The sequence below is a fragment of the Anser anser genome (genome assembly GCF_964211835.1).
Source record: "Anser anser genome assembly, chromosome: 1".
NCBI classification, from domain to species: Eukaryota; Metazoa; Chordata; class Aves; order Anseriformes; family Anatidae; genus Anser; species Anser anser.
In genome coordinates, this window is record NC_139720.1 from 35219871 (window position 1) to 35246378 (window position 26508).

The 26508-nt window shown below is 35.9% G+C and overlaps 1 long non-coding RNA gene across 1 annotated transcript; it reads right to left on the reverse strand.

Moving 5' to 3' along the window:
• Positions 1 to 8313: 8313 nt before the first annotated feature.
• LOC310893160 lies at positions 8314 to 16256 on the reverse strand. The gene is made up of 3 exons (XR_014578768.1): positions 16062 to 16256; positions 14927 to 15051; positions 8314 to 9986 (listed from the first exon to the last, which is right to left on the reverse strand). It is a non-coding gene; the product is annotated as an uncharacterized lncRNA (long non-coding RNA).
• Positions 16257 to 26508: the final 10252 nt, after the last annotated feature.

Sequence of the window (26508 nt, forward strand, 5' to 3'; positions counted from 1 at the left end):
TGACACCGTTTCCCACAACATTCTCCTCAAGAAACTGGCTGCTCGTGGCTTGGACTGGCATACCCTTCGTTGGGTTAAAAACTGGCTGGATGGCCAGGCCCAAAGAGTTGTGGTGAATGGAGTCAAATCCAGCTGGAGGCCGGTCACTAGCGGAGTCCCCCAGGGCTCAGTACTGGGACCAGTCCTCTTCAGTATCTTTATCGATGACCTGGATGAGGGGATCGAGTGCACCCTCAGTAAGTTTGCAGATGTCACCAAGTTAGGTGCATGTGTTGATCTGCTCGAGGGAAGGAAGGCTCTGCAGGAGGATCTGGATAGGCTGGACCGATGGGCTGAGGCCAACTGCATGAAGTTCAACAAGGCCAAGTGCCGGCTCCTGCACGTGGGGCGTAACAACCCCAAGCAGAGCTACAGGCTGGGAGATGACTGGCTGGAAAGCTGCCTGGCAGAGAAGGACCTGGGAGTACTGGTTGATAGTCGGCTGAATATGAGCCAGCAGTGTGCTCAGGTGGCCAAGAAGGCCAACAGCATCCTGGCCTGCATAAGAAACAGTGTGGCCAGCAGGTCTAAGGAGGTGATTGTCCCCCTGTACTCGGCTCTGGTGAGGCCTCACCTCGAGTACTGTGTTCAGTTTTGGGCCCCTCGCTACAAGAAGGACATGGAGGTGCTCAAGAGAGTCCAGAGAAGGGCAACGAAGCTGGTGAGGGGTCTGGAGAACAAGTCTTATGAGGAGCGGCTGAGGGAGCTGGGATTGTTCAGCCTGGAAAAGAGGAGGCTCAGGGGAGACCTCATCGCTCTCTATAGGTACCTTAAAGGAGGCTGTAGAGAGGTGGGGATTGGTCTATTCTCCCACGTGCCTGGTGTCAGGAGGAGGGGGAATGGGCTAAAGTTGTGCCGGGGGAGGTTTAGGTTGGATATTAGGAAAAACTTCTTTACTGAAAGGGTTGTTAGGCATTGGAATGGGCTGACCAGGGAGGTGGTTGAGTCACCATCTCTGGAGGTCGTTAAAAGACGTTTAGATGTAGAGCTTAGTGATATGGTTTAGTGGAGGACTTGTTAGTGTTAGGTCAGAGGTTGGACTAGGTGATCTTGGAGGTCTCTTCTAACCTAGACGATTCTGTGATTCTATGTTATTTGATACAAATTTAGGATAAACTTAAACAGGGAGTATGTAAGCATACCCAACTGGCTTCGAACTGGCTACAGATGGGGTGTTTTATTATTATTATTATTGGTTATTTTATTTTGTTTTTATTTTTGTTTTTTTTTTTGTTCCTCTGGACTTATGAGTTGTGATTCCTTCCTTTCGTCTCAGAGAAGGGGAAGGAAAAGAAATTGTGAACTTTGGACTGATGGAAGTTTGGAGGTTTTTTGCGTGCAAAGTATAGCTTAGTATATATTTATCTAACAAGTCACACAAATATTACTTATTGCCTGATTACAGCTTCATTATATTTTGTCACTACTTATATTTATTTTTAAACTTTGACTTTAAAAATTCCTCTGTAGACTTTGACATAACCAATTCCAGATTCCCATCTGCTAGCAACTCTGAAATATTATTACTGTTTTCCATGTGAGAAATGAAATGAAGCATGCTGTAAAGGGACAATAGCAGAAGCCTAGAGACATTAAGAAGGCAACATACCTTGTCAGGTTAGTTTTATTTCCTCTAAAATGAAATCTATAGGTCAACACAGACTATTCTTTTCATTCAGGCCTTTCTTTAATCCCTATGTTAAAGTAGTAGATGTAGCTGGAACACTGGCCTGGCTAGGCAGAGGTGATACTGCATTGTAGTGAAGGAAAGGAAAGCTCTTTTGTCTCAGTTGTATGGTGCCAACACCCACTTGTCATACTGCACACCATTTTCAACTCCAGAGATCCATCTCTATCTGGAAGAAAATAGTGTTTCAGTATTCCCCCAGCAGACACAGGAATCTTTATAGACTTCAGGATGGTCTATAGATGCCCAAAACTGCTCCAAAGTTGTAGTAGTTTGTAGTAGTCTTTTGTAGTAGTCTTTTTTTTTCCTAGTTCTTTCACTTTTGTTACTGCCAGATCTTATTATAATAGAAACCACATTTCTAACAATATAGTATGTTGAACTGAATCAATAAGAAGGAGAATTAATGAAGAAAATATATTTATTATTCTCTAAGACAAAAAAGTTATCTTCATTTTTTGATTACAGGATATACTACAATAATTACTTCAATAGAAAAAGTGATGTCTGTTAATCAACACCTCATTTGAGCCAGCTTTTGCTTCATCTGAAAAATTAATGAAACTTTGTAAACTGATAAATTGCATTTTGAATACCAATAAAACATTTTAATCTTTAGTTTTTAAATGAGTGACAGTTGAACGAGTTATAATGAGAATCTGTTTTGAGGAAAATGTTAAAACTGAAAAATAGAGAAAAATAAAAATTAAAACCATTACAGAAAAGTAAAATATTGACTTTGGGGAAATGGAACATAAAATAGAACATTTTTCATGACATGGCTTTCCAACTTGGACATAAGTTTTGTATATTTTCAGGTGTTATCTATTAGCAGAAATCTGTAGTTCTCTACACTGAAACAAATAATTTGCTTTCTTTACCTCACTTACAAAGTTACATCTTGGAAGGGGGCTCAACAGGCCTATAAAAAATGAGTCTGGCTTAAGAACAGAACAGTATTGCACAGAACTAGAGTAGAGGAGCCATCAGCCTCTCTGATTTAGTGTTTTTTTGTTTGTTTGTTTGTTTTTCTTTAGGAATTAAAATGGTGTCCTAAAAAGCATGCTCTCATACACTAATCTGGCATATGAATGAAGTGAACGGGTGAGGGACATTTTAGAAGAATCTAGTAATAAAAAGATATCAAAACAACCCCCTAGACTTCTGATAAATTATGGATAGTACACAAAGTATGGTCTAGAAAGCCATGGACAACGGATCCCAATCTAGAACCCATTTTAGAGTACTTAGCTCTTCAGTCAACAGACATGAATCACCTGCTGAAAAGTATGTTTGTTGACAGCAATTCTCAGTCCATATACTTTGAAACTAGTGAACATGATGTGAATTTACAGCACAGCTATTTCTCTAGTAGAGAAGACAGTATACTGAGGGCACTTATTCTAAAACATAAATATTCTTTACAATTTAGTTAATCCAATTCCACAGCATATTCATTTAAACCTCATAAAGATAATCAGCTTGGAATATGTATTGTATATGTAATAAATTAACTTTGTTTTGTACTTCATACTAACATTCCCACTGCACACATATACTATCTTCAGAAAGGCTACAGACATTTATTTTGCACAAGGTGCGTCATTAATGCCATGCTTGGATTAGATCTCTGTAAGGTGCTGCATATGAGATACCCACATCTAGGTAATTCAGATGCTCAGTCTGTTTTAACATGCAGCTGCCAGCCTAGTAAACAAAATCTGTGTAAAGAAGGCATTTTGCAGTGCAATAATCTCTGCTGACTGCAGCTTTAAAACTGTGGTCATTGAGATGTGAGCATTGCCTCATAACTGTTCAAATTCTTACTTTTTTGAGTATTTTTTCTTTCAAGTCGGACTGAAGAAATATCACTATCAGAAATACCTCAATGAGTAACTGCTAGGTTTACATTTCAAGTAACATATGCTGTTTCAGATTTGAGTTTAACAAATGCTAATTCAGAAAAAGGATATATAGGGCAAAAAGACTACGGGTGACATTCATTTTTTTTTCAAATTTTTTTTTCAGACACACATATCATAGGGTATCATGCATAAAATAAGCTCAACTTAAAATTTAGATAGTTTTTCTGTTCCCTCTTTTCAAACTTATTAGATTACCAAAGAAATTGGTTGTAGACCTCAGAGCATTTTGTACATGGCATTAAATACAGGCTTTTCTGAAAAGGGTGGGTTGGTGTTCTCTGACGGCTTAACAAACCATTTATGTTTCATTTATTTATTTATTTATATTCACTTGAGACATTACTTAATGTGCAATGAAATTTCTGTTAGATTTTTCCAACTGAAGATATGCCCCAAGGGAAAAGTTTCCTTTGAGGTTGTTGGGTAATACACAGGAAAAATTGAAACGATTCACATTCCACTGGTCAAAACTAAACTAACAAAAACAAACAAGTGAGCAAACAAACAAACAACAAAACTACAAGGACGTACTTCCATCATTTTTAGCTTACATTGCAAACAACAGTAAATTGTAATCTTTTAAATTTAGACTGTGTAGCAGATGATTACAACTCTGTTTAAAATGATGTTTCCTTTAACGTGTCTTATAGTACAAAGTGAGCTCTCAGTACAGCGGATTTTTTTTTTTATTTTTTATTTTCTCTGTATCAATGTATATATTCCATTAAAACATATGGGCAGTAAAAGGAATTTTGGCAAGTGTGCCTCTACAGAGGAATCAAGTCTGTAAGAAGACTTGGCTGTAGAATTCGTTTCATGTCAAAATGGATTACAGATTCAGTCGGGTAGGCAAGAATTCTCATGTGCTAGCAAGACTTTTTTTTCCAAAAATGAATTAATTTTTGAAATGTTGTTTGGCTAAATTTGTAGTAGAGTATGTAAATAGGCATATGTTTCTGGACTGAATAAGATCATGTTTTTAACTCATTCGGGTTGGAATCAAACTGAAATCATTTTAGCAATCTTCTAACTAAGCAGGAATATACAATGTTTGTAAAAATTATCTGTGTTTATTCAGATAGACTAGTGGTATTCCAGTTGTGTTCCACTGAATATTAGATTTCCATCTTTGGGAGACAAAATATTGTCTCTGGGAGGCAATATGTGAGACAATATGACTGACTGAAATTCTAGATAAGTGCACCCAAAATGTAGCTAAACATTAACACTCAAGAGAGAGGACTTCACTAAGGTGGCAACTATATTCCTAGCAGAACTAAATTCTACCTAAATATATATATATATTTTTTTTAAAGAACAACTTAGGGATACTGTAGCAAGTTAGGATGAGAGCAACTTATAATTAAAATATTGGGGATAAGCAGAGCAATCCTCGTAGACTTTCCCTAAAATAGCCTCAAAGCTGTCCAGAGCTTCTTTTCCTAAAGGTTTATATGAAAGTCACATTCAGATGAAATATTATAGATTTTTGTGTTTCAAAATGCTAAATTTTTATGAAAGTATAAAATACAACTAGTGAACTCTCACCCAGAATTAGAATTTGAGGAGCAGATTATATTTTTTATCTCTTTTAGACTGCCCACACAAGCAGAGTATTTTTTCTCTTCTCTTACGTGTGTGATAAGCAAAGGTTTTTACTTTCAGAGCAGCCAGACTGGGTAAGTAATTTACTATTCTCTGTAGGAAAAAAAGTTTCAGAAGTTTCTGTGTAAAGCAGTGAATATAAGTCCAAGCATAATAAGGAATACTAACAAGATTCAGATTAAAAGAAAAGAACAAACAACCAAACGTTGGTGTTTCAACTGAAAAGCAGTAGTACTCAGGAGTTTACCCTGTGTTTCACTTATGTCGTTACTGATTTGGGAGGCAATATTGCCATGAAAGTATTTGCTTGGTTTAGAATGATGTACAAATATTTAATCATGAGCAACATGTATATTTTGCAGAAATTCAAAATGGAGCCAGGATTCATGAATGCAGATGTTTCCCCAAGGTCCTTTGTTTTATCCCAAAGAAGTTATCATTACACAAAATATCACAGACCAGATTTGTTAAAAGTTAAATAACCATATTTCTATAGTCCACTCTCACCATGGAAAATCTACTAGTTCTTAAAATCCCTATGGTCTAGAAAGGAGATTTATTTATTTACTTAGTCTTCCAGGAAGCTTACTTCAGCACAGAGATTTGGATTTATTGCACTAGCTTAAATCACTAAGCAGCTAAATTAGCAATATGACAGTCATAAATTTTCCATAATTACCAAAGTGCACCCCAAAGCAAGATTCTGATCTTAGATGAAGTAAATTTGACATCTGGAAATTATCTGTTGCTACTTAAATGAAGCTTTCTAAACCGAATCGTTGTGTCCAAAGAAAAACAGTGAAGCTAGTGAAGGGTCTAGAAAATTTAAGAATTAAAGTTGTGTTTTTTCAGTGGAAAATTCTACTAACCTTAAATATTCAATAGTGATTGCACAAGCAAAAGAGTGGCATAACAGTGGGGGGTATGTTAAGCAGATACAGGGACAGTAGAAGGTCCCACTGTCCCAAAATAAGGAGGATGGCTAAGAAAAACAGGACAAGCAGCTGTGAAATCAGAAAAAAAAAAAAAAAAAAAAAGGAAAAAACGGGGGAAAGGAGAAATTAAAGAAGGTTGTTCAAATAAAATTGTACATATATGGTACGGTAACAAGCATCAAGTAGGTTGTGAACCTGTATTACTCAGCCATTGAGGAAACAGGCAAGGAATCAAGCATCACGTAATAGGGGATATAAAGTTATGATACACTTCTGCTGTGCACTCCTGCTTGCAGGATGCCTGCCATTGCAATCACAAACAAAAATGTTACTTCACTGAGATCCTTGCCTGAGCCTGTGTTATCGGCTGCAGACTGTTTCTCACAGAAAATAAGCCTTATGAGGAGTGGCTAAGGAAACTAGGGTTGTTTAGCCTAGAGAAGAGGCTCAGGGTAGACGTTATTTCTCTCTACAACTACCTCAAAGGAGGGTGTAGAGAGGTGGGGGTCAGTCTCTTCTCCCACCCAAGCAACAAGCAATAGGACAAGAGCAAATGGCCTCAAGTTGTGCCTGGGAAAGTCTGGACTGGATATTTGGAAAAATTCCTTCACTGACAGGGTTGTGAGGCATTGGAACAGGCTGCCCTGTGAAGTAGCTGAGTCACCATCCCTGGAGGTATACAAAAGATGTGTAGATGTGGTGTTTAGGGATTTGGTTTAGTGGTAGATTTGGCAGTGCTAGGTTAAGGGTCAGGCTTGATGATCTTAGAGGTCTTTTCCAACCTAAATGATTTTATGATCCTATGAATAATAAAATGTGCAGCTTTCAACACTTACTGATTTTTGCTCCTAATACAGATGTTGCCTGGACTAAAGACTGGAATTATGAAACTCTTTGGATGCTACCACTTACAGGCAATGTCCCATATAGATCTCATGCACAACTGAGTTGTTTGAATTGCAGTGTTCTCGTCATGTCTTCTAGAAATGTCTTGTGACATTCCTGTGTTGTTTTTTGTCTGTTCCTGATTTTTTTTTTTGTCATTGGAAAGGGCTCTTTGTGTTGTTGAAGAGTATCACCTGAAGTATTCTTTTCCTCATGATAAGGAAAAAATTGCAGATCCCACTTTGCTCTGAACATAACCTAATTTTCCTCAGTTATTCTAATGAATATACCTAAAACACAAAGCAATATTTACCAAGCTATCTCTGACTATATTATGTGTTCTTCAATTTACTTTTCTGAATTCATAATGGAAAAATAGTCTTTCTGAAAACTCCACCAAGTAAAGTTTACTGTAAAAAGCAGAACCCTATTGCCTGAAATAATTGCTTGTAAATTGCAGGATCAGGACCAAAAAATTAATATCTTAGGCACATGCAGGAAATCAGAGGAAGAGGAAGAAAACTAGAGGATGAAACTAAAACATAAACGTCAAGACACAACATATGAGGTACTAAGTAACATATTTTGGATTTTGGATATCTGGGCCTGCTCCAACAATCCCACATCCTTCTTGTGCTGGGGGCCCCACTCCTGGATGCAGCACTCCAAGTGGGGCTTCACAAGGGCAGGGAAGAGGGGGACAATCACCTCCCTTGACCTGCTGGCCACTCCTCCATTGATGCAGCCCCGGATGCAGTTGGCCTTGTGGGCTGCAAGTGTGCACTGCTGGCTCATATCAAGCTTTTGGTCCACCAGAACCCCCAAGTGCTTCTCTGCAGGGCTGCTCTCAATGAGTTGTCCACGCAGTCTGTGCTCATGTTTGGGATTGCCCCGATGCAGGTGCACCACCTTGCACTTGGACTTGTTGAACCTCATTAGGTTCACATTGACCCAATTGTCAAGCTTGCCCAGGTCCCTTTGGATGGCATCCCTTCCTTCTGTTGTAGCAACTGCACCACTCAGCTTGGTATCATCTTGCTGAGGGTGCACTTGATCCCACTGTCTATGTCACTGATGAAGATATTAAACAGTACTGGTTCCAGGACAGACCCTTGAGGGATACCACTCATCACTGGCCTCTACCTGAATATAGAGCCATTGACCACCACTCTGAGTGCAGCCTTCAAGCCAATTCCTTATTCATTGAATGGTCCACCCTTCAAATCCATACCTCTCCAATCTGGAGAGCAGGATGTCATGTGGTACCTCCTGTGTCAAAGGCCTCGCAGAAGTCCAGGTAGATGACATCATTTGGTCTTTTCTTGTTAACTTATGCAGTCACTCCATCATAGAAGGCCACCAGATTGGTGAGGCATGATTTGCCTTTGGTGAAGCCATGCTGGCCGTCTCGGATCACCTCCTGGTCTTACACATACCTTGACATTGTTTCCAGGAGGATCTGATCCATGAGTTTCTCAGGCACAGAGATGAAGCTCACCAGCCTGTAGTTCCCCGGGTTTTCCTTTCTATCCTTTTTTTCCTACTCTTTTTTATTGGGAGTGATGTTCTCTTTTTTCCGATCACCAGGTACTTCACCTGACTGACAGGATTTTCCAAATATGATGGAGAAAGACTTGCCAACTACATCAACCAGTTCCCTCAGGACCTTGGGATGCATGTCATTAGGCTCCATAAACTTGTACCTGCTCAGTTTCACCGGTTGCTCTTGAACTTCCTCTTTGCTTACAGTGGGAAGCACTTTGCTCCCCTAGCCCTTATTTTCATGTTTTGGGAAATGAGAGTTGGAAGAAGTCTGACTGGCAGTGAAGAATGAGGCAAAGAAGTTATTGAGTACCTCAGCCCTCTCCATGTCTGTTGTTACCAGTTCTCTCTTCTTGTTACATATAGAGGCATTAATTCATGGGGAAATGTTGATAAGGGTTACATATTTCTTCTGTAAACTTGGTTCATTAATTATTTTACACTAGGTTGTACATCTCCATGATTTAGTCAAATGCTCTTCTGCCCTCACAAGTGCTCAGACTGAAGATATATCTTTTCTTATTTGATATTCATGGGAGAAAATTCTTAGATAATGCATGCAAGACTGACTCCTTTTACAGTGTTTAAGCAATGGATTAAATCTCCTTTGAACGAAATAGTAATAAAATAGAAACCAAAGAACATTCAAGCTATTACACGTACAGCAGTAGAAATTACAAGAAGAAGGAAATGAAAAATGGCATAGGCAACACTTTTTTTTTTTTTTTTTTACAGCCACAGTGGAAGTGGTGTCTTGGGGAGAATTTAATTCTATGAATTACATAGGTTTGATAATGCCTAGAAGATGCAAACAGTTTAAGAAGCATGAAGAATTTACCTTATAAATTGTTGCTGATATATTAAGAAACAATATAGAAGTTGTCTGAGAAACAGAAATATAAGGCTGGACAAATGTTTGGCAGATCAAGAGTATAGACAAACAACTGTGAGTCATAAAAAGCTAGCAGGAGACAATTTCAATGTAGGGCAAATAATGTCATAAGAAACAATTTCACAGGAGCACAGAGGCAGAAGATGAAGCATCTTTTGGCATCCATTTTAAAAATGAGAATGAGAATAAATCTCACCATCAAAAAGGAAAAGGAGAATGTAGAAGTAATAATCAGAGTGATAAGGGAACGCCAACATCAATAGTAACTGAGATGCCAGTAACCCTAACATTTGATTAGAAATTCTGATCAGAAGGATTGTTGACCAATGCCAGAGGACATGCTAACAGATAGACAGTACAGACAATCTTGAGCCAGTGTCTTGAGTCCACATCTTGTCCCACTTGTACTTAGTAGTTATATGTAGATTTTATTTCACAGATTTGTTGATACAGAAAACGCTTAGCATATATCTGGCCTGCAATTGTAAGATAAACATTCAGTATAAAGAGAGAATAAGAGGGACAGAACAACCATAGATTTTTTTTTTCTTAAATAAATTGACTAATTTAATTAGAATATACAAACAAACCCACTACCAATGCCCTATTTCCCCAAATAGAACTAGCATGCTCCTTTATATTAGTCTTATACCTTTTTTAATTTTCTTTGTCCACTTCTGATGCTCTCTAGAATTTGTCCTTCCTTCGTTCTTCCAAATCCCATGTATGTTTTAAATCCTTATTCTTATCACCTACATACCATATTGAAATACATTTAAATATGATTTGCCTTAAGCTTCAAACCTAACACTCAGCACTATGTTGTTGAGTAATTACTGGCTCATATGCTCAAAGATATATTTATCTGAAAAATTGAAGTCTTGGTGGAAAGCAAACTTGAACTGTTTGACATTGGTCAATAGGCTGCAATTGCCTGGGTATGCTGGCAGTCATCCACCAAATCAGTCACAATGTCCGGTTGACCCAGTTTGAATCCTGTGTTGAGATTATACATATTGTATTATTTGGATTCAGCTTTGGTTTGGGGAATACTGTTTCCAATTTATGCAAGTTTTAATTCTGTTTTCACAGCTGTTGACTAGCTGTCTCTGTACCGCTTTTATCTTGAGAAATTTATCATGTTCTATTTCCTTTTGATGCTTTTATTTGTTGGTTAGGAATAGGTTTAGAATTCTTTGCCAACTCTACATTCTAAGCCTCACAGAAAATCCTTTTGTAGGTCTTCTGAGAACCCAATGTGGAGGCTTCTGAGACATTTTAGGACCACATCAGTCCTTCTTCCAATACAACAGTTGTTTTTTTTTTTTCTGTTCTTTACCCTCCATATTATTAATCTCCCCCCGTTTAAATACCTTCTTACTTAGTCATGGTGTACATCAACTGCAATTTATTAATAGTGACTGATTTTTTACTAAGCAGTACATGAAACAAGGGCATATTCTGTCCTCCAGCTTCCTCAATGCCTGTTTAGAATTAACACTTTCATATCTACTCATTGCTGTAGCCATACAGGGAATAAATTCTTAAGCCAAAAAAACATTTATTTTATAATGTGAACTTTCTGCAATTTCTGCTGTATTTTCCTGTAATATTGCAGTTACATTTTCCGCCTAAATCCATTTCGTCAATTCCACTACACACTTCCCAAGACCATGTCTTAAGCCCTAATCCCCTTATGTATTTCTATTTTCTCCCCATGTCTCTGTCTACTCCTTTGGTCTGTACCCTGACCAAGAGAGAACACATTGAAGAGACACAGAAGATATAGATTGGCTAGAAGGTTCACTAGACAGCTATGAATGGTCAGTCCTTCACAATAACATCTGAGTTCTCCCCATCTCTGCCCCCACCACAGGAAATAAAGACACACCCCTGCTTCTAGCCAGCTACCATTTTTCAGGAAACCTATAAGTATTTACTATCTTCATAAAGATAGTATGTTACAAAACTTCTGCTAAGTTTTGACTGAAACAGGCTGACAGGTTGGAAAAATATTATGAGACAGGTAAATTCTAAGTATAATAATGAGATAAACTATGGACTCGTAGAAAGTCAGCCTAAATACATTTAGATTTGTTTATATAAATCATGCCTAAATGAACCTACTGAAAAAACAGTTCTGTCAGTTAGCTAACAAATCCAAACAGTTCCTGAGATATAAGGATTGAATAGCATTCTGCTTGCCTTTCACATCACCAAAATCTTTTGCACTTTTGCACAATATGAACTTTTAAAACTTTTTCCTGGAAGTTTTATATGTCAGAACCCAAATCAGTTAGTTCACAGTGAAAATGCAGTGCTGGACATCTGAAACATAGCAATAATATGTTTTTGATACTACAACTTACTCTAGCTTGCTGAATACAAATAATGAGGTGACAAAAAGAGACAATTGTCCTTCTGGTCACAGTCAAACTCTACTTGACTGAGCATTCACTTTTTTATTGTAGCTGTCACTTACAGAATCTTCAGTAGAGAAAAAACATACAAAAAAATCAACGCTAACTTCAATGGTCTAAGCATATCTATGCTTAACTGCTTTTTAAAATAAATGTAGATTTAAAAACACATTTCAAAATAAGCTTTCAAAATAAACTTGACTGTTTCTGAGTTAGGATTTTAATTAATAGAGTTGTTCACACATACCTGAATGCTACAATTAAGTTATTATTTAAGTGTGGCTTCCTATGAAATGAAAGTCTGTGCAATTTTGTGCTGTGTATTTCTTTGTAGGTGAGTATGTGTGGTCTCTTTGTTTTTCTCTCCATTCAAAAACTTTTCTGTTGAATGGCCCAGTTTAACTATTCTTGGAAAAAAAAAATACATTTTGTTCCTAGAAATTTCAGGAAAAAACAGCAGCCATACACTGAATAGACCTGTATTTGTGCTCTCCTTAAGAGAAGGGCTTCAACCATATTAGATACAAGAGAGTACATCTACTCTCACTATTGTGATTGCTGTAATAATAGTAATAAAATGACATTTTTTGCCTTGTATGAGACACCAGAACATCCAAACATGAGACGAATAATCAGAAAACAGGCTTCATCACACAGACAGAACTACTAGTTCATGTTATTAGACTGCGAAATTGATATTTTAGTCTTCCTAAACACAATATCTAAATTAAGAGCACAGCTAGTGCCCTTTCTTAAACAACTGATAATGAAGTATGTAAATTAGGAAAACAAGAAACTTCTTCAATGATTCCAACAGTGAGTCAAAGAAATCACATTAAAAAAAAAAAAGTTCAGAGAAATACTAGCCAATGAAACAAAATATGTGCCCTCACTTTTTTTCATATGCATTCAATGTTGAGATGCATATATATATATATATAATTATGTATATAAACCTTGGAAATCTGACCTAAGGGAGCAGCAATTTGTTTTTTCAAACTCATAACATGCATCAAGGCTTGAAGTGAAATTCCTCACTTCATCCTCATTGCATTGAGAACAACATTCAACTCATACTGTAAAGTGAATGAGAACTATATAAACTTTGAACATGATCTACTTTCCTGGAGATTGGAGAGGACTCCAACACAATTCAGACAGCTCTGTGAACATGATTTATAGATCTTTCCCAAGAGACATTGGCTGTATCCCTGGGTACATGTTCTCTATGTTTTGGTACTGTCACTTTCCTTCAGCCTTTTGGTAGAAAAAAATGGGAAGTAAAACCATTGCTAGTTGACAGAGTTACATTAGCACTCTCACTGGGATTTCCTACTACTACATTCTTCTTAACCAGTAAGTAGGAAGAAAAACTGTTATGAAGATTTTTATCCACAAAGCACCACTCTGTCAAAAGAGATTTCAGGAACAGAAGATTTTCTCCTCAAAATAATAATACCATATAAGTGTTTTCTACCTCAGTATACCTCTGTTCTCCTGCTGTTTTCATGCCTGAAGCTCTATGTCTGAGCTTTCTGTCTTAAGTTGTGATTCCAGATATGTTACAATCCTCACTTCATCTGGAGCTGAGGAAGCCCACCATCCCACTGGGTCAGGGAATTACTTATATTTCAGTTGTGTTTGTTACCAGGGTGTCTATGAAAGGACAGTGCAGTTAGTCGAACAATAAGGAGGATAAATGGAATATTTGGCAGCACAAAAGCAACTGAAATAATAAACCCCAGCAAAACGTAAAAGTACAACAACCCATATCTAGTATAAAAATTTTCAATTTGAATAACATTGAATAATTCAGTTACAGTAACCACAGTGACTAACATCATGTTATTTTAAATCTTGTGCATGTGTTTGTGTAAAAGATGTTTATAATACCTTATTGTGCCTGACACAGATTAGAACTACACTTACAAATCTAAATGTCATTTATGTGGCACTATGTTTCCAAGATAGAATTTCAGCAGTTCTTGGCAGGAGAGATCAAATGACCTAATATTACTATTCCTTCAATGAATTTTCAGCAGACTTGACCATTTCCAAATTTATTTGTCAAAATATATGTGTGTGCATGAAAACTCTCCTTTTACTACCCTTTGCAAAATATTTCAGCAACAAATCCACAAACAATGTCTGCTCTTGTGGTCTTCCCCTATCTTATACTTGTTTGACATAAGCATGTAAATTATGAATTGAATAGGTATTGGCTATCAAACAAAAGACATTAACAATGTATAGTATAGAAGTAACTTTGCCAGTGATATCATTTCAAGCAAAGATTAGAAAATAAAAATTAAAAAAAAAAAGGAAAAAGGAGAAAGATTTGCACCTTCATACATATTTAAAAATTCAGAGTTAAGCAAATAAGGGAAATAATATTCTTGACAATAACTTAAATATCTAAGCTCATTTCTTTTTGAAAATGAACACTCTGTTTCACCTTTGTAGCCAGCAGCACACTGCAAATTCCATAACATGTAACTGACTAATTGAATGGTACTATGAATTGAGATCCATATGATATAAATGATTATAAAATTCATGATATGGTGCTAGTTATATAATTAATAGAAAGAAACTTTAATTTTGCTGAGTAACAGTGTGAATTATTACCTGTTTGTTAACAGACTAAAGTCAAAAATATTCAGTGAGGAAATCTGTGAATAATTCAGAGAAAATCAGTTCAAAAAAAGAAGCTCAAAATCCATTCACCTTTCTATATAAATTATTCATGTCTAATTATTCATAAAATCTTTCAGATAAGAATAATGGCTAATATGGATAGTATTTAAAATAAACATCTGATATTTTATGTTTTGATTTTTAACAATCCTTGAGAATTTAGGTGTCAAGATCTCATCAACAAAGGCTTTAGGCACCTAATACACAAAAGCAATTTGAAAATCCCATCCATAAATGAATACCAAGGTGAATAAACAAATTTTCTGATAAGTAGGAAAAAAAAAAAAGCTAATCTTCACCTGTTGATTTGTGTCTTTTATGTCCTATGATCCGCTTTCTCTGTGACATACCCACTAGGTAACAGCCTTCCTAATGGTGGGTCCATTGGATGGATTTTGACACCTGCTAATTTATGGGAAAGTAGCTGCCAAAAAAGATTACATGATGACTGAGTTCTATCATCCTTTCAGTCCAGAAAAATATTTGCACTTTTAAAAATATGGCTGAAATTGGCTATCAGGACTTAAAAAGGAATGGACCTAAATACACATGGAAGACATATGGACTGGTCCCTTACATTTGTAAAAATTTCTGAAATTATTGAATTTAATTGAAGATGTAGGAAAAGCTTGCTAAACTTGCTTTTCTTTTTCTTCAATGAACAGCACCTTTGATAATAAATAAATAAATAAATAAATAAACAAACATTATGGGGAGATAAAAACAAATTCTAAAATTCATGGTATTTTAACAGAACTAACAAATCTTTCAGAATAAGAAAAAAATTAGATTAACTTTTCAGAGTTATTTTAATGTATATAACTTGTACTGTTTTACCCCCTCACACTCTTTCCACTTCCGCAGAAAAATTACTAGTTCTTCTGCTGATAAAAATTACTTTACCTTGTATCAGTCAGCATTTAAGAGCACTAGGACCCAGTCAGGACTCCATGTTACTGTATTAAGCTTTTATTTGCCCTCTAAAGACATTATTATTCTGTGTTTAGTATATACACAACTAGCCCGTAACTGTTCTCAGTAACAGATTATGAACACTAATGGTGAAAATTGTTATGATAGCTTGAGGTTTTTTCCTCTCAGTAAATGCCAACGTTAGTGAGGACAGAAATCTTTCTTATTTTGAAAATTTATCTCCTGTTAGACAAGACCAACCTGAATGCAACGAACTCTATAAGCTGAGTCTCTTAGACAACAAGAAGTTGGATTCTATTAGCTTTGTTCCTGCTATAAGGTGCCTCCTCAGCAAATACAGCATGACCTAATTCATTGCCATTCATTACCTTATTGTTAAAAGCATTAATTATTTCTCCCATGCTTTTGCATTCTTTTGCAAAGTTGTGAAGCTTTTCATTCCTGTTCCCCAAACTTAGTGTCCAGATTTCTAACTTATACAGTTGATATCACCTTACTCACCAGCTCAGAATTTCCATTTAACACCCTTTTACACTGTGGCAAGGTTAAGAAATCCCATTATTTCCTCTTGAAAATCATCTTAAGCCCTTGTTGTAAATGGTACATTGTGCTATGCAAGAGACAGATCTCCAGAGAAAAGATAAAACTTCTCTATTTAGACTTCTAACAACAAAGCAAGAGGAAACATTCTCAAAACGAAATGTAATCATGAGACAAATCAGCATCAGCTGTAATGAACACCTGAGACCCTTAAATTCTATACAATGAAAATGGCTATTTGCCCCCTTCTCTAACAATGTGAAAATGGGGCATTTGGGGGGCATTTTCTAACTTTAATTTGATTTCACCTGCAGCATACTAATTCACTGGACAATAATTCAAAGCTCCTTCATGTTCTCTTTTAGTTCCTTTCTAGATATAGCAATCCTAATAGATGGTTATAGAAGGTTAATTTTTGTGGTGTAAAAACACCACAGCTAACTATTAAGCCAGCACATTAGTCTACTGTTTGGGATCGAGGTATTTATTTTCCCTGCAAGGAAAATCTAACATTTTTCTCTAGGCACCATATTATTCTTATTTCATTGACTGTCATAGCATCAAGTAATGATCCAGGAATTCCTTTTTATGTTTGCCCTAGCTCTGTCACTGACTGTAAAAAAGAATATTTAAAAAATGGGATTTGTTACTGGTAAATAAACAGTGAACAATTCTTTTTTTTCTTATTCCCACTCACTCATTCAACTTAGAGTTACTTCAAATCCATGAAGTAGTGTGAGAAGAAGAATTTAAGGTTATCTCTCTGAGTTTAGTTGTTAGTTCTATTTTTGGAAAGAAAAATTAGCAAATTGAATAGATAAAGAAAAACTAAACTTCTGAATTATGCTGTAATTAATAAAAACATGAAAAATTCTTTCATTTTTTTCTCCCATATATTGTAGTGTAGTGGGCTTCCATTTTAACCTCTAGAGTGAGAAAGGAGCACAACAGAAATTGTTTATAATCACAGAATCATAGAATGGCTTGGGTTGGAAGGGACCTCAAAGATCATCTAGTTCCAACAACCCTGCCATAGGCAGGGATGCCACCAACTAGATCAGGTTGCTCAGGGCCTCATCTAACCTGGTTTTGAACACCTGCAGGGACAAAACATCCACAACCTCTCTGGGCGTCCTGTGATCTCAGCATGTGATTCAGATCCAAGAATTTATGGCAGTAATCACAGATTAAATGCCCTATAAGACTTGCCTTCTCTGCTAAGAAGAAAATGATATTAATATTTTTAATTACCACTTATTTACCGTTTTTAATTGCAAGGGACTTTGAGAGGAATCTCTGAAGTTTCACAGTATTTTGGGGACCAAGGAAAGAACTTTGACAAGAGAATAGTGAAGAATAATATCTAGGCAATAATATCAGCATTCTTGCTGGATCTCCATTTTTCTGACTGAGTTTTGTCTAACCCTTAACTTTTTCAAGTGGATTATTGTTAAAGAAAGATCAGTGAGGGAAGGGAGGTCAGTCAAATAGGAGAGAAAAAGGCAGAAAGAAAAGAGTGGTGAATGGCTTCAGTGTGAGTAAGACTAAGGGTCTAAAGAGAATGGTGTGATCTGGAATAAATAACTAGGCAATACCAAGATTTTGAAAACTATACATACTATGGATAAAGACAATGTACAAAGGTCCCTAGATCACCAATAAGGTCCAGGCGGTTGAACTACGTTTCTGCTGTTAAGATTTTTCCATGTTAGTGACCCCCCAGTCAGCATGAAAAGTTAGGGGAGATGCAAGAGTTAGATGTGGCTGCATAAAATTTGCCTTTAAAAACAATAAAAATTCCCAGGACTCGTTGAATGTGTCCTAATGGCATTGGAATCCTAGTAAACTTAAACACTGTGGCTTGCTCTGAAGACAGAGACTAAAGAAGCCTCTTTTCCTTTTATTGTCCATGGCAATGCAGAAAACTGATATTCTCTAAAATGCCTTCAAGTCCACCCTTATCCCTATAAGCTATTTGATGAGAAAGTGACTCTATAGCTTATGTTCTGCCAATATTCAGCTCTAAAGTTGAGATACATTACTAGTCTAAGTGTAAATGCTGTTCATGGCTACCTGTCATCTCAAACCCCATTTCTCTTTAACAGTCACAGTTAAGAACTTTCCTGGTTTGCAGTTATAAAATTTCCTTTTATGCTTTATTTTCTGGTTTTTTTTTTTTTAGTTGTTTTTTTATGTCTTAGTAAAACTTCAAAAGGAAAATAGAGGCTTTTCTTCCCAAAACATTTCCCTACTATCAACTTTTTTCAAAAACCTCATAAAAACTATTATCTGAGTGTAAGATGTTTTTGTAGGAAGTGGGAAAATATGCATTTACATCGTCCTAAGTGAGGAAAATTAGAAAAAGAACTCCAATGTTTAAAGGCACTATTTTAAAAAAGGGTGAATCCATTAGGATGTTGAAGTAAAAGGGGAATCTTTTATTAGTCTTGGTATGAAAAGAAGTCAGTCTCTGTCTTCATGTCAGTCTCTGATTTTGAACAAAAAAGCGCATGGCAGTAGCATCATATTTCTAATAATTTCCCAATTGCTGACTTCAAATCTAAAGATAACTATCCTTTAGATCTCCCTTACTCTTTGTTATTGTTAAAAGGAAAATGTATGCAGTAGACTGAGCGGGACTGAAGAATCAGCATTGATGCCAGCATCTTTAGCTTAACTGAGACAGATCCTTGGGCATAGCATTGACTGTCTATGTTGTAGGAACTTTATGGTTAAATACTTTGTCTGGATATCTAAAAAAAGAAACCTTATTCTGAACTTCTTTGACATGCATCCCTCAAAAGCCTAGCTCATACACACCTCCACTTTCTAAAATGTCTCACATGCAGAACTAGAGCAAGCATTTGGGAAAAACAGAAAAACATGTGCATAGATGGGCACCTCATGGAGGGCAAAAGTTTTTAATGTTCCAATGTACGTCTAACTTCTGCAGCTATAAAATAGAAGGAAAAAAAAAAAGTGAGGAACATTTTACTGGTCTCATTTGCTTATTTATGTCCCCAGTGGGTAGGTGTACCTCATATACCAAGCTGATTTCATGAACAAATGTTTCCTTTATCCCTCCCAAATGTCCATCAAGTAAAGACATTTATCAAGTATGAAAGAATGCCTGTACCTCTCTTGTTAAAAAACTTAAACTTAGATAATATTAAAAAAGGCTAAAAACTTCAAAGTTGTCTTGTTTTGTAGACCACACTGAAATCTGAATTTCAAGTCAACTGTAGAGAAAACTGATTCAATGATTTAAGGTCAGAAGAATTTTCATGAAACTTGATGTATGTTTTCTTGCTTCTACTCAACTTCTAAGACTGTCCAAGTCCAAGAATCAGTTGTCTGATTTCCTTCTTCAATGTTCAGAACTTATCAAGTGACACTTAAAACACATAGCTTGATTGATAAGAGTTCTACATCACCTCCCAGATATACAAAAGCAAAGAAAACATAATAATGAAGAAGTAAAAAGAGAATAATAGTATGTAGTAATAGTGTTTATGTATTAAGCTTAACTGGAAAAGGAAAAATATAATAATGGCTTAACTGGAAAGGAAAAATAGACTTTAAGAAGAGGTGCACCTATTGTTTTCATCATATTAGTTTCAGTGTGTTAGCAGTTTTGCTACCTCTTATAAGAAACTGAAACCTGAAAATGAAGATTTTTATTTATTTATTTTTATTTTAAGAACAAATTACATTCTCTTCTCAGGTAATGATTTTTATCTTAAAGTTGTGATAGCTATCTTGCTGCTGTGCCAGGTTTCTCACCTTTTTTTTTTTCTTTTTTTTTTTTTCATACAACAATTAGGTAAAATAATATCCCCACTTTCAAGCTATTCCTGGTTTACAGTTCTTTGAGTATTTCAGTAAAACTTGATCATTTGCTTGCACTTGGCCTTTAACAGTGACAGCATCACTTTGAAGACTGTAAATAGATTCTGCTGAAGAATCAAATTTTGCAGAGATGATAGTTTTTTCTCTGTAACCGATATCCGTATTAAATATGTTTCTGTTAGTTGTATCTATCTTTCATTCAGTAATTCTAAATTACACAAAGCTCAACACAGTATAAATAAGAAAAATAGTAGTTTGGGTCACTTTTACTTTAAAATGAATCCGTGCAGTTGGGTGGATCAAGCAAATTTCCTTACTAAAGGTTTCAGTTTCATTTTTCATTGTATTGCTCTTTATCCAACTTCTGATCCCTTTCAGACTTCAGTCTCCTTAAGGCTCAGATCAGATTTACATTTAAAGGGTATAAAAAATGTTTACCAATTTAAAATTACATTCTAGAAATGCTTAAAAATCATCATTGGTTCACATGAACTTATTGATAAAAGATACCTAAAGGGAAAGCAATAAAGTAAAAGGAGAAAAATAGTTTACAAATCAAAGTACAGCAATGACTTAAGAAACAAAAAATAAGTGTGTGTTTCACAGTTCAACGACATACCCAAGTTAGTTTTAAATGAGCTTTATATGAGGTAACAAGAGCAGTACAGGCCAGGACAAATTAATACTGATGACAGTAGCTAGCATAGTGCATTACAGGTATAGTTAAAAATGAGAAAGAGAATATTTCTGATATATATATATATATATATATATATAATTTCTCACTGTCAATGCTAAAAAACAAAATAAAATTGCTCAAAAATATTTTTCTTTCCTTTAAAATGTTGCTTACTTAACTGATTTCAGTAAATATGTTCAGTCCAATGCACATGGTATTTTATTTCTTAGTTTCAGTAAGAAAGGAGAACAATAATCTCGCATTGAAAAGATGGTGAAGCACATGGCATACACAAGCATTTGCCATGAGCATTTGTTCTCATATTTCTTTTGTCTCTCCATTCAAAAATTCCTCAAATCAGAAATTTCTTTTGTAGCAACATCTACTTGTTGGTTACATCCAAAAAGTTGTTTATAATAAATTCCTTAGCATGCAACATACACTTTAACCTTGTGTCTGCTAACAATTCTATTTCCTCCATTACCCTTCTAAACAGTAGTGCTGTGTGATGGTTAGCCTATGTATATTGCTCTTTTTAAGAAAGTATATTGCAGTCGTCAAAGGACATAAATCCCTGCAGGTAATAATTCTACATGACACTGTACATACAATACTCCCAGAATCCCTCCTAAAATTATTTTTTCCCTCTTTCTTTCCACCCTGTCTCAACCCTTCATTTGCTTCTTCCTTGAAACAGGATTTCTTCTTTTTCTATTTTTGTAGCTGTATTTTCAGGTAAATGGTGAGCTGCAAATATTTTACTTTTATGAGATGCTACGTAAAACTTATTTTAAACACAGCACTTTGAAAAGAAAGCACTTATAACGGAAGAGCCAGAACTTTTTCTCTTTCTTTCACTTTGCTATCCATAAACCAGGTCTAATACCATGCCTTTTTCTGTATGATATGTATATAAAATTATTTTAGGATGTTTCATCAACTTGTGAAGAGTTTAACACATTCACTACTTGAATATAAAGATATCAAAATATAATGGTAAAATGGGTGTTCTTAAAACTAATGTTCTTCAAGGGAGTTTATTCTAGCTGGACTGGTTGGGATGATTCAGACCAAATGCATATCTTTACATGCTGTGAATGGTTAAGAAGTCTAAAGATACTCTAAGTTATCCTCAAGAAGCCAGAAGTCCCAGGGTATCACATGTATACACAAAGATGTGTACAAAAAAAGCAAACAAGATAGGGTCTTGTATTTGTCTGGACTTGCTTATAGCACATGCAAAGTAGAAACTTCAGTCAGATATGTTACCCTAGAATGTACCTATAAAAGCTTGATCTCTACCTGCTCTCCTCCTGTGGCTCAGCACCATTTAGTCAAAGCAACAGCACATTTAGCAAATATATTTTCCATGTGCAACAATTCAAATCTGTCTCTCCATTTGACGTTAATGAATAAAAGTGAAAGCTGAGAAGCTACATTACTAACAGAGTCAACAAGAAGACAATGACCACTAATGTATAGATGAAGTTAAGGAGTGAAGAAAAGAGGAAGAAAATACATCCAATCCAAGTCCAAACTGATAGAAAATCACAGCTCTACAATAACTCCTCGTCTGTGAGGGCACGTACTGATAGCCAGCTTGACCATGCTTGAGTCATTATCAGCTTGGCAAGAGTTACAGGTACTGGAGTACAGGCACAATGAAATCTGATCCTCAGAAAAGCACAAGTGTGGATAAAGTGTATCTCCTGTACTAGGGGCCTAATTTGTTCAGATTAGCCCTGCTTGCAATACGGAGTAGAAGAGATCCATTGCACGTGAGCACCTGATTCTTGGGTCCTCCTGTGAGGTTCATTTCTAAGGCCTGTAAACCAATGTCTCAAAAGAGCACTGGAGAGTTTAACATTGCTAGGCTAATGTTAGTCTAATCAATTACTTCCATGCCCTGGATTGTGAATACCCTACCTGGATTGATTAATTCTTCTATTAAGATCTGCAGGTCACTCCAAGAGGTAAAATTAATACTGTGCTGCTTCTTTGAAGAGGATTTGACATATTTCCTCCCTACTGCAATTATGTGGATAGAGTAGTAATGTCAGTTAGTAGACAAATGGATTGATTTAGAAAAGAAAAAAAAAAAAAGTCTTTTTTTACACCTAATTCTTTCTCATAAGAAAATATACAATACTTTTAAAAAATATTTTGTGGACATGTATTGATTTGAGGACACCTGTTGCAGCCCCTGGGAGATGCTAAATGCTCAGATTGGGGCCCAGAACAGCTAGTGTGCTGGGGAAGTCACATATAGCAAATCAATAGGATACCCTAAGGAGTGACTGGGGAATTAGATATATAAGGAGATGGTTCTGCTCACTTCAGATCCAAAGGCTGGAACCCTTTCCTAAGATGGGTCCCTTCAAAAGCCAAAGCCTTTTCTTATAAAGTAAAACCATGATACGATGTCATCTACCACCAAACTCATGTCACTTTCCCCCTAAAGAATGCTCAAACAAATTATAGGCCACTTTTGTTCAGCAACCTTCTCTGTCTGCTACATAAAGATTCACAACTATACAAAATAGAATTCAAGACCCATTAGAAACACCCACCACTTGACTCTATAACCTTGTGGGGCAACCACTCATCAGGGAAATAGGCAATTATGGGTTTCTTGTGGAGCCTGTTCATCTTTTTTCCCCAGTAGACAGATTACTAAAAAGTGTAAAAGGGCCTCTTGAAGTAAAGACAGAATTTATGAACACTATAACTGCTGAATTATAGCATAATGTTCTTTCTAGTGCTTATCTTCTCACTCCCCACCAATTTCTGCTTTCACCTCTTTCCCTATATTCCTATGAATCACATTTCCTGTAGAGTAGCAGAAGAAGCAGTAGGGAGTGCTTCCCCTTACCAGCTTCAGCCAATGATATACTCTAGAAATGAAAGAAAACATCTACAGGAAGGGGAATTTTAACCCTGTAACCTGAGGAGAGCATTGAACCTGAATGTATGAATGCCATAAATCTTGATCATGTTTTTAGTTCATTGAGAGCTCTACTGTCAATGTCATTCAGTTGTTCTCAGGAAATGCATATTGAATGACTTTAGAGACCTTTGGTACTTGGCTGCTCTAGGTATACAATTGCTGCTGCACAATTTGTAGCAGTTTGGATATGCCCAAGTGAGAAAGTCACAGTAGGCACTGGAGAAATTTCAGTCACAAGAGGAGATACCTGTGAGGTTTAAACACCTGCAGGATAAGACAATTTATTATTATTGTCATTTAGAACTTCAGCCTGTAAAATCTGCTTATATCCTTCATTTGATACATGTCTTCTTGTCCTCAGGATACACAGATCTAACAATTTACAATTCAGTGCAGCAGAGTAGAGAAAACAAAAACAAAAACATAAAAAGCATTTGAAGTAGAAATGAAAGCAAAATAAAAATATGATCTGTTTTTTTCAAGGCAAAGCAATACATTATTTTTATTCCCTAGCTTAGTAGCAAGTTATTTTGCTTATCGAAATTGTTAAATCATTTTTTAGAACAAGCCAGAATTTAGACTGTTTCTTCTGCCTAAGACAAGCAGTCAATTTTAATTAACTCAATGTGCAGGAGTCTTTGGTGTTTGTGGAAACTGGGCACACAGCCAATCCCCAAAGCACCTCTGATCAATTTGTTTGGAAAGAAGTAAAGAAAAGGAAGAGGTTTGCTTAGAGAGCTTAGAATTATAGTCTGAAATCTCAACAGCTGGAAATAAAATTAATTACACAGTTCTGCCATAGTAGAGATTGTCTTGCAGTGTGTATGTTTTGAACATTCACCAGCTGATGAGATAGACATAAAGCAGGCTTAACAGGTCTGTGATGAGGTTTATACCAAGAAAGCCAATGTAATTCATACACGCAGAAGCAGGGACCAAAAGAAACACAGCATCAATTAAAAACCTGAAAAAGAGATGACAAGAGTCTGCGCAATATAAGGTAAGTTGTACTCCATGCTGAGTATCATTTGCCATTTCCCATTGCATATCACATGTCCCTAAGTTCCATTTCCTACTTTGCAGAAAAAAGATGCAAGGCACAAGGTTCAGAATGTAATAGGTCTGTATCATGTTTCTATTCACAGTCAAGAATGAAAAGATTCTTTAAGACATGAAATACAAGACAAAGCAATAGAAATGTATCAGCCATGACATTCTGCACCACGTTTGCCAATCTTTCACATGGCTGTCTTTATAAAAACAGTGATTCTGCCTTTTTTTACCTTATTTTTAAAACTAAAGTTATGAAGCACTGATCCCAAGCTATGCACCATAAAGATGATAACTGTGATAATTACAAAGTTTACTGACATGGATTCTTTTTTCTTTTCCTTTTGTTTGTTTGTTTGTTTATTTTGTATGCTGAGTTCCTGAAGGTTTAATTTAGCAAACCATTTCAGTTTTGAGGTATTTCCAGTTTATCTATGGGTGATGTAGAATCCAGTCAACTGAATCTCCACTATAGCCTTTGTGGTCCTTCCCTCACAATTACTCACTTCATCTATTGTTTGTAAACCTTTTACTACTCTGTTTTTTTGCTCCCCTGGATAATCATCGATTTAATATGGCAGGTACAACCACTTTTGTTAGCTGTGTCTCAGATAACTTTTATGTAACCAAAATACAGCAATATAACAGAAAAAAAAAAATACATTTTTGAACCCCCAATGACAAAGTACTCTGTAGAGCCTGGAGCATGATAATCTGAGTTTGTTTTTCTTGAGTTTATAAACCAGTTTTATAGCATTTAGTAGCTCACTGTGATATCAGAACAGAATTCTATGGTATGGTTAAAACTGAGGCTGTGTAAAACATGGCACTCTCTACTGAGTTCTGCAAGTTTTATAGTGGATTGTAAAGAAATTGTATTAAATTTTTATAGAACTCTTTTTGTTGTTTTAAACTCCATTAAGTTCTATGTAAATGTACAAAACCACTCGTCCTTCTTAGCCTCAGCTCTTTCCTCTGTCAGCTTTGTTGAATTTAAACTTCAGAGAATTCTCCTCAGATTGAAACAAATCTCCCTGAAAGAGAAAAAATTATCCAGGACCATACTTTCCATGAAATGTAACAGTCTGGCCAAAAAAACAAGTCTAAGAATGAGGAGACTGTGATTATAAGAATGGGACATTAATCTTAATAAATCATTTGAGAAATGTTTTAATTTATGTCTGCAGGTGCCGGTGAGCAAAGTAAAAATCCATAACTTGTAAATTATTGAAATTCACACTTTAGTGGCTAAGTGGGTAATCATACACGTGCTTGTGCAACTCCTAAAGGTCAACATGGACTATGATTCCTTATATGTGTGAAATGTTGATAAGCAGAGTTCTTTGCAAGACAGAAGCAAGAAAAAACCTTCAGTTTTCGTCTTACGTGCCAGGAAGAAAATGAGTCCTGAATTTTGCTCATGAGTGGCCAGGGAAACAGCAATCTTTATTCTATTGTCTGATCTAAACTCAGCCATGTGATGCAGAAACAAACAAGTTACTAAAACCTGAAAACCTTTTTGGTTTTGGAGATGCTGAAACAGCTGTTTTAATTCTTTGCGTAAGTGAAGTTTTAGCTTCATTATAAAACAAACATATTGGGGGAAAAAAAGAAAAGTCTTTTGTCATCTACTTCTTATGACAAGGACAAATCTTTAAAAAATGGAAAATAGATACATGGATAATGGGGAGCAAAAAAAAAAAAAAAAGTGCTTTTTCACAAATGTGTACTGCACTTATTTTATTTAACAAGGTTGTCTTCCTTAATTTCTTATATAAACGTAGGAAAAATGACATTTTGGATCAGAATTATTTCATGTGCTCTAAATCATTTCTAGAAGTAACCTTCTTTCCCATGTTAGTTGTACATAGATCCTCAGGAGA